This window comes from Silurus aristotelis, assembly GCF_946808225.1.
Source record: "Silurus aristotelis genome assembly, chromosome: 8".
NCBI lineage: Eukaryota > Metazoa > Chordata > Actinopteri > Siluriformes > Siluridae > Silurus > Silurus aristotelis.
In genome coordinates, this window is record NC_139581.1 from 6,646,773 (window position 1) to 6,663,537 (window position 16,765).

At 35.4% G+C, this 16,765-nt stretch overlaps 1 protein-coding gene across 1 annotated transcript in view; it reads right to left on the reverse strand.

Moving 5' to 3' along the window:
* Nucleotides 1-16,765, reverse strand: part of b3glcta (beta 3-glucosyltransferase a) — a 182,561-nt gene that overhangs the window by 76,000 nt on the left and 89,796 nt on the right. The window lies entirely within an intron of this gene.

Consider the following 16,765-nt stretch of genomic DNA (forward strand, 5'->3'; position numbering starts at 1 on the left):
TCATATGTTCTTCTTTTGGAACTGTTACTAAAGTTGGAGGCACATATTTGTATAGGATTTGCTTGGATGTGAGAGCATAAAATGTTCACTTGAAACAGTGAAGGGAACAAGTTCAAGTGTATTTCTAGTGTATTTCACAATGGACATGTCTCAAAGCAGCTTTACAGCAAAAATTGGAATTAAAGTGAATGATGTGTGTTTATCCCTGATGAGCAGCCTTGGGTGACTGTGGGAAGGAAAAACTCCCTTAGAGGAAGAACCTTGAGAGGAACCAGACTCAAAATAAGAACCCGTCCTCGTTTGGGTGATATCAAGAGTGTGATTAGAAATCTTTAAAACAATGCAAAACACCGAAAGTGAGAACCACAATGAGCACAAAACTTTGAGTAATGTCCTTTTTACAGTTTTCTACAGTCAGTTGATGTTATGAAACCAGGAGCTACTGAGCAACTCATAAAATAGCTCAACATTTGATATCATCATAGATCCAACACCAACTTCTCCATGCCAGAGCCTTTAAACACTCCAATATCCAAATTCCACATGAAGTGGGATCCAATTGGCACTGGTACGTCTCTAGATGGTTCGTGATGTTTGCGTAGTCAGCATCTACTTCTTTAATGGTCAATAATTTTCATGAGGTGGGACACAACTGGAGCTGGCGCAAACTCAGGATGCCTCAGGATGAGCCATCTCTATGAAAATACCGTTTGCATGGGCTGAAGATTTTGGGTGGCCTATAGAGATTCCTCATTCATATCTAACAACTCTAAGATGAATTGGAATGCTCACTGCAGCACAAGCTGCCTGACCCTAAATTCAGAATCATTGTCTCAAAGCTGCTTTAGAGAGAGAACTTTTTTGCTTTACGTTTGTCCATAATGAATAAGCCAGTACAGCTGTATCAAGGAAAATACTCCATGAGAGGGTATGAGGAAGAAACTTTGAGAGGACCCACATTTAAAAGGGAACCCATCCCTTACGTCATTACCTGACTTTACTAACACTCTTGTGCCCGAATAAGCACAAATCTCCAGTCAAACATCTTCCCAGAAGAGTGGAGGTTATTCGAAAAACATACTGGGACTAAATGTTGTCTTCTCTCTGCTTCACATGTCTAACAGGTTTGCTCTCCTTGGTAAAGCACCTACTGAGAAAGCTCTGGGTAGAGGAACATCAGTATAAAGGCATGTGAAATTAGCTAGGCTTAGAGTCAAAAACAAGCAGAATCGTAAATTATTTATTCTTCTTAAGTAAAGGAGCAGATCAGGAAGGTTCACAAACATAGAGTGCATTAGTGAACTGGGATGTCTGGATGTCATTAGGGAAAAACAAACCTAGACAATTTTGCTGGTACCCCTAGAAAAAAAATATATAAGTAATTGGATAATAGAAGTGTTTTAAATGAATTTTCTTTGCTAACATGCATATTGACAAACCACAATTCCTTTGAAAGAACGTGTTTTAGACAGATACAAAACTGGAGCCTAATGGCAAGGCACATTGGGTGTTGGTTTCATAAAAGGTAATACGATACCTACTGTGAAACACAGAGCAAGCTTGATTACAGACAGGGGCTGCTTTGCTGCATCTATCACTAGGTACCTTGAATCAGTGCAAAGCACAATAAAATCTAAAAAAAAAAAAAAAAAAAAAAAAAAGCTACTTCAGAACAAACCGTAGTGCCCAGAATCAGAAAACCCATTCTCAGTTGAACCTCAAGGATCCTTCAACAGGATCTGCCTTATTCATCCTCTGGAAGGAGTTCTCTTCAGTTGGAGACCTCTTAGTGTATCTAAGGATTGCTCCACATGAACAGCCTAAAGATCCATTAACTGAGCGACTCAAGAACTATGAGGATTTCCTCATATCATCTAAGGGAGTTTTTCCTTGCCACTGTCGCCACGGCTTGCTCATCAGGGACAAACGCACACCGTTCACCTTCACTGTTGTTTTCTGTAAAGCTGCTTTGAGACAATGTCTGTTGTGAAAAGCGCTATACAAATAAACTTGACTTGACTTGACTTGATTGATTTGGATTATAAATAATATAAATAATCTGATATAATGGCGTGGACTACAAATTTCATGGACAGTTCTACACCCATCATGGACAGTTCTACACCCATCACTGAACATTTCACAGAACAGTAAATCTAAACAATAATGAATGGACATCATGTGACCCAGATGAAGATTGGTTCCCTTCTGAGTTTGGTTCCTCTTAAGGTTCCTTCCTCGTTTCATCTCAGGAAGTTTTGTCTTGCCACTGGCACATCCATCCATATAGTAAGTTTCTTTTCGGCTTCTCCCGTTAGGGGTCGCCACAGCGGATCCTCCGCACGTTTGATTTGGCACATGTTTTACGCTGGATGCCCTTCCTAACGCAACCCTCCCCAATTTATCCGGGCTTGGGACCGGCACTAAGAGTGGCTGGGGATGGTTCCCTGACCGGGAATCGAACCCGGGTCGCAGCGGTGGGAGCGCTGCATCTTAACCACTAGACCACCAGGGGACCTGGCACATCCATCCATATAATAAATTATATTCTTAACTTTTTTATCTCTGTAAAACTGCTTCGGGACAATGTCCATTGTTAAAAGTGCAATACAAATGAATAAAATTTAGAATTATAATTTTTTTTTATAGTGACTTAAAACATAGAAACAATGACAAATGGCAATTAATTTGTGTCTGTTTTGAATTCTGTTAAAAAAAAATATAGCAGGTTTTTTTCTTGTGGGGATCAACAGATTTCTCCATGTCCATATATTTGTATAAATCTGGTGTCACCCAGATAAGGTTGGATTCCCATTTTGAATCTGTTACTTCTCGGGGATTCTTCATTTTGCAACTCTTATTATGGATACATTGGTAAATGTAGCTCCAGAGGAATGTATATATTTATGTAAACCTTTCATGTGACAATGTATATTGTTATTCATTGTCTTTGCTTTACAAATTCAATTGAATTTATGACAAATAATAAATCTCTTTCAGCCCCAACCCCAACCCATTCATCTTATAATTAATAGAGTTTAACTGCAGGGGGATAAAAAGTACAGTGTCTGTTAAAAGTCTGGAAACACCTAGTCTTTTGTGGCTATTGAGACACATGCATATCCTTTTTAATTATATGCAACACATAAAAGACAAAAAACAACAAAACAAAACGAATTCAAAGTTGAATAGTGAATCACTGAAAAAAAGCTCTGTGGACAGATGAGTTAACATTTTTGGATATAACAAAAGAAAATATATAAGACAGAGAAGATGAGAGAAGATGTCAGCAAACTGCCTCACTCCCACAGTCAAACATAGAGGAAGAAGATTAATGGTTTGGGGGTTGTTTTGGAGCAAGAAATACTGAACGAACATGGCTACCATTCCATACTTCAACACCTTGCAATTCTGTCTGTATTGTGACTCATTGAACAAACAGCCATCTGGAGTTTAACCGATCATGGAATAGCCTGCCCAGTCAACACCCCTTAATTCTGAACAGGATCAGAAAGGTCAGAAAGAAATCACCAATTAGTAAAGAACACTTTTGGCAACTGTTACAAGAGGCACGGCAAAGTATTTTAGCTGAATATTTGGAGAAATGAACTGTCCGGGTGCCAAGAGTGTGTAAAGCTGTTATTCATGCTAGGGGGGAAATTTTTTTCAACAAACAACACTACATTTAATCTGTACATTTATATATTTGTTTAGTCAAAGTAAATCTTTATACCATTAAATGGCCTAATTTGCTGCATAGGAACACAAACACTGTATACTTGGTACCTTAATAAAATACTGGTATGGATTATAACAGATGTTATGGGACACAATTTTTTAATATTTGGCATAACAGAGAGATTAGAGAAAGATTAGGAAAATGTCCTCTCAAATGTATGTAAATATCCCAAATGTCTTTATAAGCGAGTCAGTAGAAAAGAGCTCAAAGCAGTGAGATGTTAGCAAGACAAATCTGCTGTTGGCCATAACAAATTTGGACAGAGCATGTGTGATCCCAGCTACAGCTATTAAACAAACCTATTTGGAAATATAAAATAAACAAAAGTGCTGAGTGGTGGTTTTGTCATGTTTGAAATTCAATACCACGTGTGCTTATTAAATTTCAGGGCCGCTAGCAAATCCAAAATGTTTGGGGGCAGAGGTTCACACACTTTTATGTAGCCAGGTACAACATGTTGTGTATAAATCTATCTCCATGCGCCACCTAAAAATTACAGAGCAGAGAAGATGTTTGAATTAGAGCTTTATGTAGCCGAACTTTTTCCCCCTGCTGTAGCTAAAACACTGTGTAGCATATTACCAGCACTTCCTTTATCATACTTGCAGTATTTAAAATGAATTTTATGCATACATTATATTCAATAACATTTTAGTTAAAAAATTTTTACCTGACAAATCATTAAGATTTGTCTCCCAAACGATTATTAAAAACCTCTATGTTTTGCACTGGTTTGTATCGTCAGGCTGATGACGCGGAAGCAGATATAGTCCAATCATTGTCTTTAATCAAACCGTACAAAACAAAACACTCAAGCCAACGAGAATAACAATCAAAGATATCCGCTCGAGACGAGTAATCCACCATGAGCGCAAATGTCCAAAGCAAAATCAAACTGTAAGTAAATTTACCGGCAATGAGTAATCCAAAACGGAAATCGAGTTCGGAGAAAGAGCCAGCGGTGAATGCCGGCGTTCGAGCAGCCACGGGATTCACCAGCATGACAATATAAGGACCGACAGCCTGTGACTAAAGAACTTGAGTTTAATTAGTCTGATCTTTAATGAGTCACAGCTGTCGGTAATCAAGGAAAGCAGCGTGACTGCTATGGAGGGGGGTGTGTCAGGGTGAATCCCTGACAGCTACCGAGGGGGGCGTGGCAGGGTGAATCCCTGACAGCTACCAAGGGGGGCGTGGCAGGGTGAATCCCTGACAGCTATATGTTGCGTACATTTATTTATTTTTTATTATTCACAATTGAAAAACCAAAATTAACAAAAATTCTAACTAAACGAATTGCTACGTTTAACAATCCTAACCTGAAAGTAAATTTTCTTGGATCCTTTTTATTTGAAGTTTTTTTTAGGTGGAAATGTCCACCCCAGAGCCATTTGTGCAAATGGTAAACAAAATAATACAAACGACAACGACATATTAAAAATCTTACAAAAAATCTGATAAAACATGGCCAGTAAGAGGGGGTGGGGGGTTTCAGCAATGAATATCTGTAGATTTTGTGCACAGCATAACATCGTAAAAACATTAAGTGTGTGGGACACTGATTTACCATCACTTTCTTGTTGTACATAGTGATCCTGAGCAGGATGTTGGATGTAGCCACAATCCACAAAGCCAGCCATGTTAGATTATGAAATGATGGCTGATCATATATTTAACATCCGTATTGTTTACCAAAGGGCATCACAAAACATGCACAGACCTGGATTAATACAATTTTGGCGTTAATCCATATCATAAAGACAAAACAGGCATGAAACTGCTAATTAATTACTAAAACATAATTAAGATCATATTGAATTTAAATAGTATTTTTAGTAATATAATAATTTGTCTTTTGCTGGTTGGATTAAAAAAAGAGTATCATTGAAACGCTGTTGGTGCAATAAATATTCTTTAGGACTGGAGTTTGCACAGAGCAGCACAGTGATGATTTCATAATGATATAGCATTACATTGCACTTACAAATTTATTATCAAGTTTTATAACAGCATTACATAATGTACATTTATGGTATTTGGCTTGTGCCCAAACATACACCAGAGCCCCTAAGGTTTTCATCACAAGAACAGTTAAATGCTTTCAGGTCCTTCTGTGTCCTTTACAGGGTTTAGACCTGGTTAGACAGCTCTATCGATCGACGCCCACCTAGACAACCTTAACTGTGATAAAGTAACTCAAATGGGCATTTTATTACAGACAGTATTGACTCCTCCTTCTTGATATATTGTATTTCAGCAGTGGCATGTGGCCAAATATTACGGTGTGGAAGGATGGGATTAATAGTGACATGAAGAAAATAAAGTTGAGACTTTATCTCACTTGACAGAGTAGAGGTTAGTATTGAGTGAACTGTTTGACTAACAGCTCATTTAGAGTGACACGTTGCATTGAAGAGTTAATATTATTAACCAGGGTTGCCAGCTGTCTGCAAGAAATAGATCGAAATGGCATGAGGTTGAATGATTCAATGGTTTTGCCAATTAATCGGCATCAATAGTTGATTGCTTGAAATATTGGCGAAAATCTATAGTCGTTTAGTCGTGTTTAAGAAGATCCGCCATCATTATACAGTATGAGAGCGGCCTGTAGAGGCAAATCACTGATTTTTAGTGCTGTTTGTTTTGACATGTGAGACTGTCGTGTTAGTTCATAGTGCATTAACTAAAGTTAACAGATATAATACAAATTTACTTAATTAAAATGTATGAGTAAATGTTGAAGTTCACAAACAAACAAACAAACAAACAAACAATACTTTTGAAGCATTTAATTAACTTTAGTTAATGTTGAAAATGGAATCTTAATTTAAAGGTTTAGCATTTCATATAAATCCAAAAAGTCATGCTTAAAAAAGGCCATCTTTAAATGTTTTTCACAAAGTCCAGAGCATTGAAATTATATTTATTTTTATTGTAATAAAGTTCAGTACTATTTTACATGGAGTGATGTTTATTTTTTATTGATCCAGTATCCATTTAATCAGATGATTACTTGGTCATCAGCAAGTACGATCCAACCTACAGTAGCTATCGGTATCGGTAAAATCCACTATCGGTTGACCTCTAGTCTTAACATCAAATCACTGCTCAGAAAATTGGAAAGCATTAAAAAAATGCACACCTGAGACCTCCAGCACCCCCAACTGCTCATTCAGCGGTCTTGTGGAAATGCTAGAAAAAGCTCGTTTTGAAGGCCTTACACAAACATCAAATCATAACTGAAAATTTTTTAAAGTAAAAGTTAACACAAAAAAGTCTGGGTGTATAAACTTTTCCCAAAAATAACATCTTGGATATTTTTCTTCCAAATATTCCTTTTTTCTGCCTCACCTGATGCAGTCCATCAAAGGTCTGATAACAAGCTCAGAATTAAAAGCGGGATTGATAAGAAGAATTTGATCTAATTTATTGGTTTGATTCTTGCTAATCTTCCTGACCAATGATATGTTGTTAAGACCATTACAAGCATAAGAGTTTACCATTTTAGACTGGCCCATTTATTTTGCCCAGGAATGCAAATCTCAAAAAAGCCTGGAAAATAGTCTAGAAAAAAAAACCCTGAGCACTGAAAAGGGAGGCTTTTTTTTTCTGCTATTGCATGGAAAACAAGGTCACCACGCTGCACACATGTTTCTTATATAATCCACTACATAATTCCCCATTTTCTCCTACAATCATTACAATATACTATAAATTCTACAATATCTAAACTTATCTTCCTCACTAACACAATGTGAGGGTAAAGTATTTTTAAAACTAGCCCAATCTGGTAACCCTGTCAATAACTATTATATCAGATGCTTTTTCACTGAGCATGGGGCAGCATGCTTTTCTCCCCAATGGAGCTCTCTTAGCAGTTTTAGAGTTTAAACGTGGTGTATACCTCAGCGTAGAAGAATATAATATAATGTACGGTAATTTATGTAACATCGAAAAAAATGAACAATTCAAATGAACATGGAATGATAAATATCACATGTTTTGAATTATTATTTTGTAGTATGTATGCTAGTAGTTTATTAGTCATTTTGCACTGTTTCTGGGTAGGAGTGTACAACTGTAGCACAGCAATTTCTTCGTGGCGGCGCAATTTATGCACATAGCAATACACTTGAAACTCTAAACTTTACGAACTTGTACAAAAAATTATAATTATAATAAAAAAAGGAAGATGAGCTGCCTCTTTTTTTAACTTAATAAAAAAAAAAAAAGAAAGAAAGAAAGAAACTTCACTGCCACAGAAGTGTCCAATTCTAAGAACAGCCGTGAAATATTGCAATAGTACACAGCAATGCTAATCCTCCACCCATCCTCCATACAATTCATTTCATTGGTAGGATAAAAGTAGGTATATACAGTATATTATATATATATATATATATATATATATATATATATATATATATATATATGTTTAGAGTCACAGATGTCACTTTTTTGCTTTCCCTCTGTACATGCTGCTAAAACTCCCATGGAGCTGTGACTCAAGAAAACATCGATGAAAAAGAAGATGATAATGGCTGGGGTCAGTGAGACCTGTGGCTGCCTGGTGCCACATGTGACCAGGCAGAACAATCCACCCCCCGTGATGCTGCAGCCACTGTCGTGTGTCAGTAATTAGCACATCAGAGCTAACTGCGCTTTGCACACACATGGGTGCTAACCTGTCTGTCTGACGTCACTGGAAAATTTAAAAGGTTCTTCAAAGTCATGAGAGGAGGCATGCTGCAAATGAAGCGAAATAGTCAGGACATTTTCATAAGGGTGGTATTCACATACATTTTTCTGTTTAAACCATACGCCAGAAAGTGTGAAAAAAAAAATTCAAGGTCAGTCATTGTTGGCAAAGATCGAGCAAGCATGTCTGGGCAGCAACCAGTGAACCCCAAGTGCTCCCAGACAATAACAAAAAGGTAGATCATTTTTCAGAAATAGTGTTCTAAAGCCTTTAAACCAAATTAGTTAATAGGTTTCCAAAACACACACACACACACACACACACACACACACACACACACACACCTCCACACAAAAGGCGTCAAACACAATAAAAGTGTAGTTTTTCTTACTAAATCATTACAGAGCCATGATAAATTCATCACTTAACCAAAGTTGTGCACGTTTCAGCTTGTAGCCTGAATAACGTCATGGAATAAACCTAAACTTCATCTCACAAGTGTGTCACTGCCAAATCAAGCAAATTACTTAGAGCATATAAAACACACAAACACCAGAACATGCCGAGACACCACCAGTTCAAATTGAGTAGCACTAGCATTAGCATTAGCAATCATTCAAATCTGGACTAATCATTAGCCCTAATGGAAATGGCTGTGCTCACTATTAATAAAGAGTTTCCTATTTGCAAACAGACGGGATCTCTCTGCCTTAAACCACACAGGAAACAACTAAAATTAATGAAATTTGTTCTGACTTCTGAAAATTAATGTGTATAATTGTGTTCTCTGAGCAGTCCCCAGTGTATTGACGCCAAACGCCAGATGCAACTCTGTATGTGGAAAACCACCAAACTACGCAAAACGTGACGCAACACAATGTTAATGCTGGCATTAAATTAGGTAAAAAATAAGTTTATTTTATTTTATTTTTATTTTACACAATCGCAAGGCAATTAAACAGTAATATTTCAGTATTTATAGTAATAGTAAATTTAGTAGTATAGAATTTTTGTAAAATAGTCATTGGTGTGGTTTTTTTTTTTTGCTCAGGTACAGACACTTTGGTGCAACAGTGGATCTGAAATGTTATGGAGATGAATAATCTGCAATAATCTTTAATAGGAGCAGACAAAAGAAGAAGAAGGAGATGTGGGGTTTTCAACACAATTATATTATACCCTATTGTAAAGTGCATAATTATTGAATATTAAATCTTTTGGGGTTCAAACTGACAGCATGTTAACAACAACAGCAACAGAAATAAATAAATAAACTAATAAATAAGTATCATCAGCCTCATCCCAATATTAATAATAATAAAAAGATCATCCATTAAAACCCATCATTTTGATGTTGGGCTATTTATCATTTTCGAACAAGAGATATTATTGAAGAAATGAAGAAGTAAAGATGATAAATATTAAATATAAATATATGTACTGATGTGTTTTTTTTTTTTTTCATATTTTTTTACTTAATCTAAAAACTGAAACCGAATTTTCGCTAACTTTCAGGATTTATATCCCAACCAGTCAGGCAAATTAAATAACTGATTTGTTTTATCAATACTATTTTTTATATGGTCATCATTAGGGAATCAAAAAGATTTTAATCACTTTAAATGGAAAACAAGGAAGTCCATTTGCGGCCCGGGTTCGATCCCCGGTCAGGGAACCAATCCCAGCCACTCTTAGTGCCGGTCCCAAGCCCAGATAAATAGGGAGGGTTGCGTTAGGAAGGGCATCCAGCGTAAAAACATGTGCCAAATCAAACATGCGGATGATCCGCTGTGGAGACCCCTAATGGGAGAAGCCGAAAGAAAGTAATTCCTAGTCCATTTACTCTTTATTTTCAATATAATCACAGATTTTAAATTATATATGAATTACAGAATGTTTTTAATTATTTTTCTAGATATAATCTTTTAAATACCATATTTTTACATGTTCGAAGCAATGAGAAATGTGGCAAAAACATATATTTTTTTAAGTTTTGCTTTAGAACGCTAGGTTTAAACTAAACATTAGTCCAACTAGAGCCCCTACTGTTGCTCTCTATTTGTGTTATTTATTTGTGTTAATTGTGTTTTTTTATTGTGTAATATTTAATTTTCACAGTTATTGTTAATTTTAAAAGTTAGCAAGATCCTCAACAAGGAATGCTTATTTGTACTGTATATTTTGCTTTTAAGAAAATGCTAATGATTGCAATGATACTGTATAATAAACATTTTATTAGATTCATTAACTAGGATGTGCATCTGGCAGTAAACAATTTGCAAAAAAAAATGGGTTTACTCTAAAATGTACTTTTAAAAACAAACCCTGTTCAAATACAGTTCTTCGCTTGGCACTTAAAATTGTGTGGCTAGCTGGAGTTCATATAGCGCTAATCGCCACAAAGCGGCTTATATTGTTTTTTCCATTTTCTGTTGTCATGCACCAAGTTTTATTTATGTAATATTTCCATCTCTTTCATCATCGGTTTCTGTGTTTTCACTTTCCCACTACCGTGCATACCAGTTTGTGTATAAATACTCGTAGTTCCCATAAAGTAATTTTTCCAGTACGCTTTTTTTTACCAAACCTTTTTGTTCATCCCTGCTTGCCATCGTTCTCACCTCGCTCTTGTTCTTGCCTTGCTTTTGGCTCCTTCTTGATCTGTTCATACCTTGCCCTCGCCTATGTTGTTTCAAATGATCGTCCGTCTCTTGTCGGTTCTGTGTGTGTTTTTTGACTATTGCTTTGGATGGTTCGCCATTTCTCTATATAAATGTTCTTACCTAGCACTTGTACATACCCTTCCCAGTGTGCTTTCTCCAAATTACATGAGAAAAGTAAAGACACTTTCGTTAGCTATCGTTATAACTTAATGTAGGTTCCCTATTCGTCTCACATTTATCTCCTTCTATATGCCGCAGTACTGATTTACAGGGAATGTGCTTGATAGTGGTTCCACAGTGGACATGGCTCTTTATAGACCTCAAGCGTGTCGCACGGCAGATGAGAGGCTCGAAATTAAAACGCAATTTTCCTCACCAAGTCATTCGGCCCTGAGCCATCTGCTTGTAGCTGCTAAAGCTGGTCACGGTTTTGAAATATTAAACAACCGTTTTAATAAGCGTGTCAATTCGGCGCTGGATCTTGGGTGTCAATGTAGTAAAGACAACTTAGGACACCAGAATTATCTTTTTGTATTAGTCTTGCAACAATACTGCTTCAGAGGTGTGTGGAATTCATATCACACCATTAAGTACACTGCTGTTAGCATAACAAATGTATGCTAATGTAGCATGGCCAGCTCAAAAATACTAGCCAGCTGTAATTGAAGCATGTCTAGCTTGCTTTTATAAACTGTAAGCTGAAGCAAAGCACGTATTGCATGCTTTTAAAAACTCACCTGAGATACACACATTTACAGAGGCACACAACGACAAATAGTAAATATTTTTTGTCATTTTCAGAATGAACGCTGACGCTGATTTAAGCAGCTGCACAGCTGCAAAAAGACACAACGAAAAAGAAAAGTATATTGTTTTCTTTATAAGATATTGCTTCAAATGAAGACTTTCACCTTATTTTATAAAAAAGGTTGAGGGTGTGAGAGAATTGCCTACATCTGAGCTGTCAGTACACAAAACAACAAGAAATGCTAAATAATTGCATGTGCTAAACCAATATTAATAAAGCAAACCAGATTTACAAGTCTATTAACTGTAATTATTCATGGAACAGTATAGCACCAATGTCTTGACTTATATTAAATGTTTATTTAAATATTCAAATGATTGCCATCTGTTCATTCTAAATCTTAAATCATTCATCATATTAAACTTGACAAAAACCTCCAAAAAAACCAAAACCTTTATTCATCTTCAGTGTGCATTTTTTTTTTTCCCATCCCATTTTTATTCCCCAGACTCTTGTGTTTATGGTCAGTGGTCTAGTTGCTATTCAGACACCCATTTAAGATACCTCTAGTAAAAAATAATGTGAAAACTTCTAATGTAGGATAGACATGTGTATAAACCAATTCTGAATACAAGGAACATAACCTCATAATCTGTCATTACTAGCACTTTATTCACACATTCAAAATTACGCTTGACTATTTTATAATTTTACATTCTGGATTTTTTTTGATCTTTAATACCTAGTAAGCTTTAAAAAAGCTCATGGAAAGCGTTTAATGTCTGTGTATTAATAACCCCATAGACGCACAGGTTACATCACGAAGCCATGGACATGATGGTGTATTTTGAAAGCGTTGTAAAAATTAATTTCACATTCAACTGCAATTACCCAAAAACAAACAAACAAAAAAAAAAACTATATGGCACAAAAGAGTGTCTGTGAGACTTTTTTTCAGTAATGATTCTTCATTTTGAAATGAAGGTTTTGGGTTTTTCTTTAGGTCTGCTGCTTTCTCCCCCTAGTGGAAAAAATATTATTTGCATCACATCCATCACACAGTCAATTTCCATTAAACTACAGTCAAATACAGACACTGGACAAATCCAAACACCAAAAATGCTATCTGAAAAAGATATTGTTTTACTGTGTATTCTTTTTAGTGCTGTAAAAGTGTTGATTCTGTATAATTATTATAATAACTGTAATAAACTAAGTGTTTCTGGAAGAAAAAATAAATACAAATAATTAACTACAAAAAGTGTTTGTCCCATTCGTGTGTTCTTTAGTGTTCTAGTTTATGATATTATAGATTTAGCTTAATTTTTTTCTCATTAATCTGCAAAATACACTTAATAAAAGAAAGAATTTACTTTAACTGTTAAATAAAATTATAGAAAGTTATAAGAAAATATCATTATAAAATAATTAAATGATTATAAAGTTATACAATGAATTATTTATCATTTATATAATTATAAGGAATTATTGCAATTTAAAAATCATGACGTGAAAATGTTCTGAATATCTTATTTGTTTATAAGTAGATATACATATGTTTGCCATGGTATAACACACTTATAGAAGGATATATTATACATCATAATAATAATAATAATAATAATAATAATAATAATAATAATAATAATAATAATAATAATGGTGAAGAAAATTATTAAATAATATGAAGGTTCAGAGGACTGCAAAATGACATTTATTTTTTTTATGGAACAAGCTAGATTTAACAGAATCTAATAAGAAAAGGTCAGAATCTTTTAAACTTTTATTATTTTAGTCTCACCACATTTAATTTTACAATTAATACCCGCACTGCCTATGACCCTTTGCCTTTTCTACATTGGTAAAAGCCTTTTAATGCTCTTTCCTTTTATAAATCACTCCGAGAGCGAATCCAGGTTCCACAAGGATTTAGTCTTTTTTTTTTCTTTCATTGCTATTCTGTATCTTTATATGGTAGGATGAATGTTTATATAAAGCCCCACAGATCCCAGTGCAAGCCAAGGGTGGAAATAAAAATAAAAGGTATCTCTTAGGACTTGTTCACCAAATAAACAAACCAAAAAAACCTGCAATATCAAAGTTCAGAGACTGTTCATAGAGCCGTCGCTCAGACTGACTAATCAATCCAAGAAAAACTGCTTTTTCAGTTAAAGAGATGACCAAGACTCCAAAGGTCACTTTGATAGAACTCCAGAGTTCCAATGTGCAACCTTCCAGAAGGATAAGCATTACTGCAGAACTCAAATTCGATTTGTTTAATGATTAAATATCTTTTCAGTGAAAGGGATGAAATGAACCGATGAAAATGTTATCCAGATTAATTTTACACCTGATGGATGGAGGGAGAAATCCAGGCACTGCTCATCACCTGGTGAAGAGCATTCTATATATAGTTCTGCAAAGTACACAGTAAATGTGTATCAAAGATACCTGCAATCTCAGAGTGTGTCAAGTCAAGTCAAGTCAAGTCAGGAGGCTTTTTTAGTTATTTCTACTATACACAGTGGTACACAGTAAAACGAGACAACGTTCCTCTGGAACCCTGGTGCTACACTAAACAATAACATAGAGCTACAACACAACACAAGCTACATAAAGTGCATCGAGTGGAACCTAGTGCAAACAGTGCAGACAAAAAACAGTACAGACAGACAACACAAGACAAGACACAAAACCCACAATAGCGCCGACCAGTAAACCTACTGTATACTTTGATTATACAGTACTGTGCGAGGAGAACTGTAAAAACTATACCCGGGAGTGAATATAAACAGAGTGTGAGAAAGTAGTAGAGTAAAATATAGTAATAAAGTTAAACACATAACGTAAAAAGTGTTACATTTATTGACATTTCATTTTCATTATTATTACAACTATTTTTGTTTTTCTCATGATTTCCTATTTTCTTGAGATTTTATCATGAGGAAATCTCATACTCTGTGAATGGGGTTTTTGTTGCATCCATGTTGGAGCAATTTATAATAGATTTAATAACTTTCCTCCAAACAGATGGACTTTATATCAACATTAAATGCTAATTCATACAATATGTACTGCACTCTACAGTACCCAATCAAAGACCCAGTTAACATGAATTAATAAATTAATAGATAAATAGGTCCCCTGGTGGTCTAGTGGTCAGGATGCGGCGCTCTCACCGCTGCGGCCCGGGTTCGATCCCCGGTCAGGGAACCGACCCCAGCCACTCTTAGTGCCAGTCCCAAGCCCGGATAAATGGGGAGGGTTGTGTTAGGAAGGGCATCCAGCGTAAAAACATGTGCAAAATCAAACATGCGGATGATCCGCTGTGGCAACCGCTAACGGGAGAAACCGAAAGAAAGTTTTGAATGAATTAATAGATAAATAAAAAGATGAACTAATCAGGCGTACGATGCAGTAGGTAGATCCTCTTTTTAGAAAATGTAAAATTGTCATTAGATTCCAGCTGGAATTATTTTTTATGCATTTCTTAATGCTGGGCTGTTGAACAACAAAGTTGTCAATCACACAAAAACACAGAGCTGCTTCAGCTTGAATAAGTCCGTGATAGAAGATAGAAGAGGATAGAACATAAGGTGGGAGTGCAGAACTTTTGTTATGTAGTGATCGCAAGAAAATGGTGCTGAGATTAAAAAAATCAAAAAATCAATGCATGGCATCTTAGGGCTTACATAACAAAACAAAAAAAACAGAGAAGACATGTTTTAACAGACATTCAGTGACAGACATGGAAAAGGTTTGCTCACGTAGAACAAGGTTAGATGAAGGGAGAGTAAGCAAAAAAAAAAAAAAGGAAAAAGAAGAGGATTAACACTATGCTGAGGCTGGTAAAAATAGAGAAGGTCAAAAAGGACAGAAGGGAGTGAGATTATTGAGTGGTTGAAAATTGAAAAAGAAGAATGTGTTCTTTTTATCGGGAGCCAGGGGAAGATCGTGCCAGGAGTCGTTTGTCACAAGGGTAAAAGAATAATGACCAATATGCTGATGGCCAAAATGCTGTTCATGGCTTTTATAATAGCTGCATGAATATTATAATTTTGTAAATATATATGGAGATGTATGTCCTCTGTCAAAAACACAACAAACAAATAAATAAAGAAATACATAAAAATGAACAAATTCATCTAAAAATTAGACACACAGGCACATAGATGCTGATTTTAATTAGTTTTTTCCATCCACAGAAATAATTTTTATGAACATTAACCTCATTGTAAACCAGGTTGAAGATAAATATCGACCTAATAACTGTAAAAATAAAAATGTGAAGAAAAAAAGATGTTGAAAATAAGTAATACATACGGACTCAACTCCCTAAATATTAATGATGAATAAATACATAAAACTCATCACTTGTATTATTCAGCAAATAGACTTTGTGTTTACATTACCGCACTGACTACGTTTCTATTGCCGTGGGAATCCTGGATGCTCTGCCTTTACCCTAATTGACATCAAATCAAGGGTTTAGTTTTTAAGTATTTAAAGTCTTGATTTAGCTTTTGTCACTGGATGTACAGTATCTCAACACTGCATTCCACATACAACTGGACACATGTGTATGTCTGGGCGACTTGACAACATTTATATAATTCACAATACAAACCATAATATATCATTTCGATAGTCAACTGTTCACGAGAGCCTAAAAATATCCTTCTTTAATGGCTACAAAGAAAAAGAAAATTACTTTTTTTTTTTATTATGTCAATTTACTGGCATCACCATTTCATTTGTAATTATTAAAAACAAAGTGTATCATGTAATCTTTTATTGATATTATATTAATTTATATTGCCAAGCCCTATTTACATTATATGGACAAAAATATTGGGACACCTGATTTTCCAGCAATGTGTGTTTCTTCCCCGAAGTTGGATTCACACAATTATATG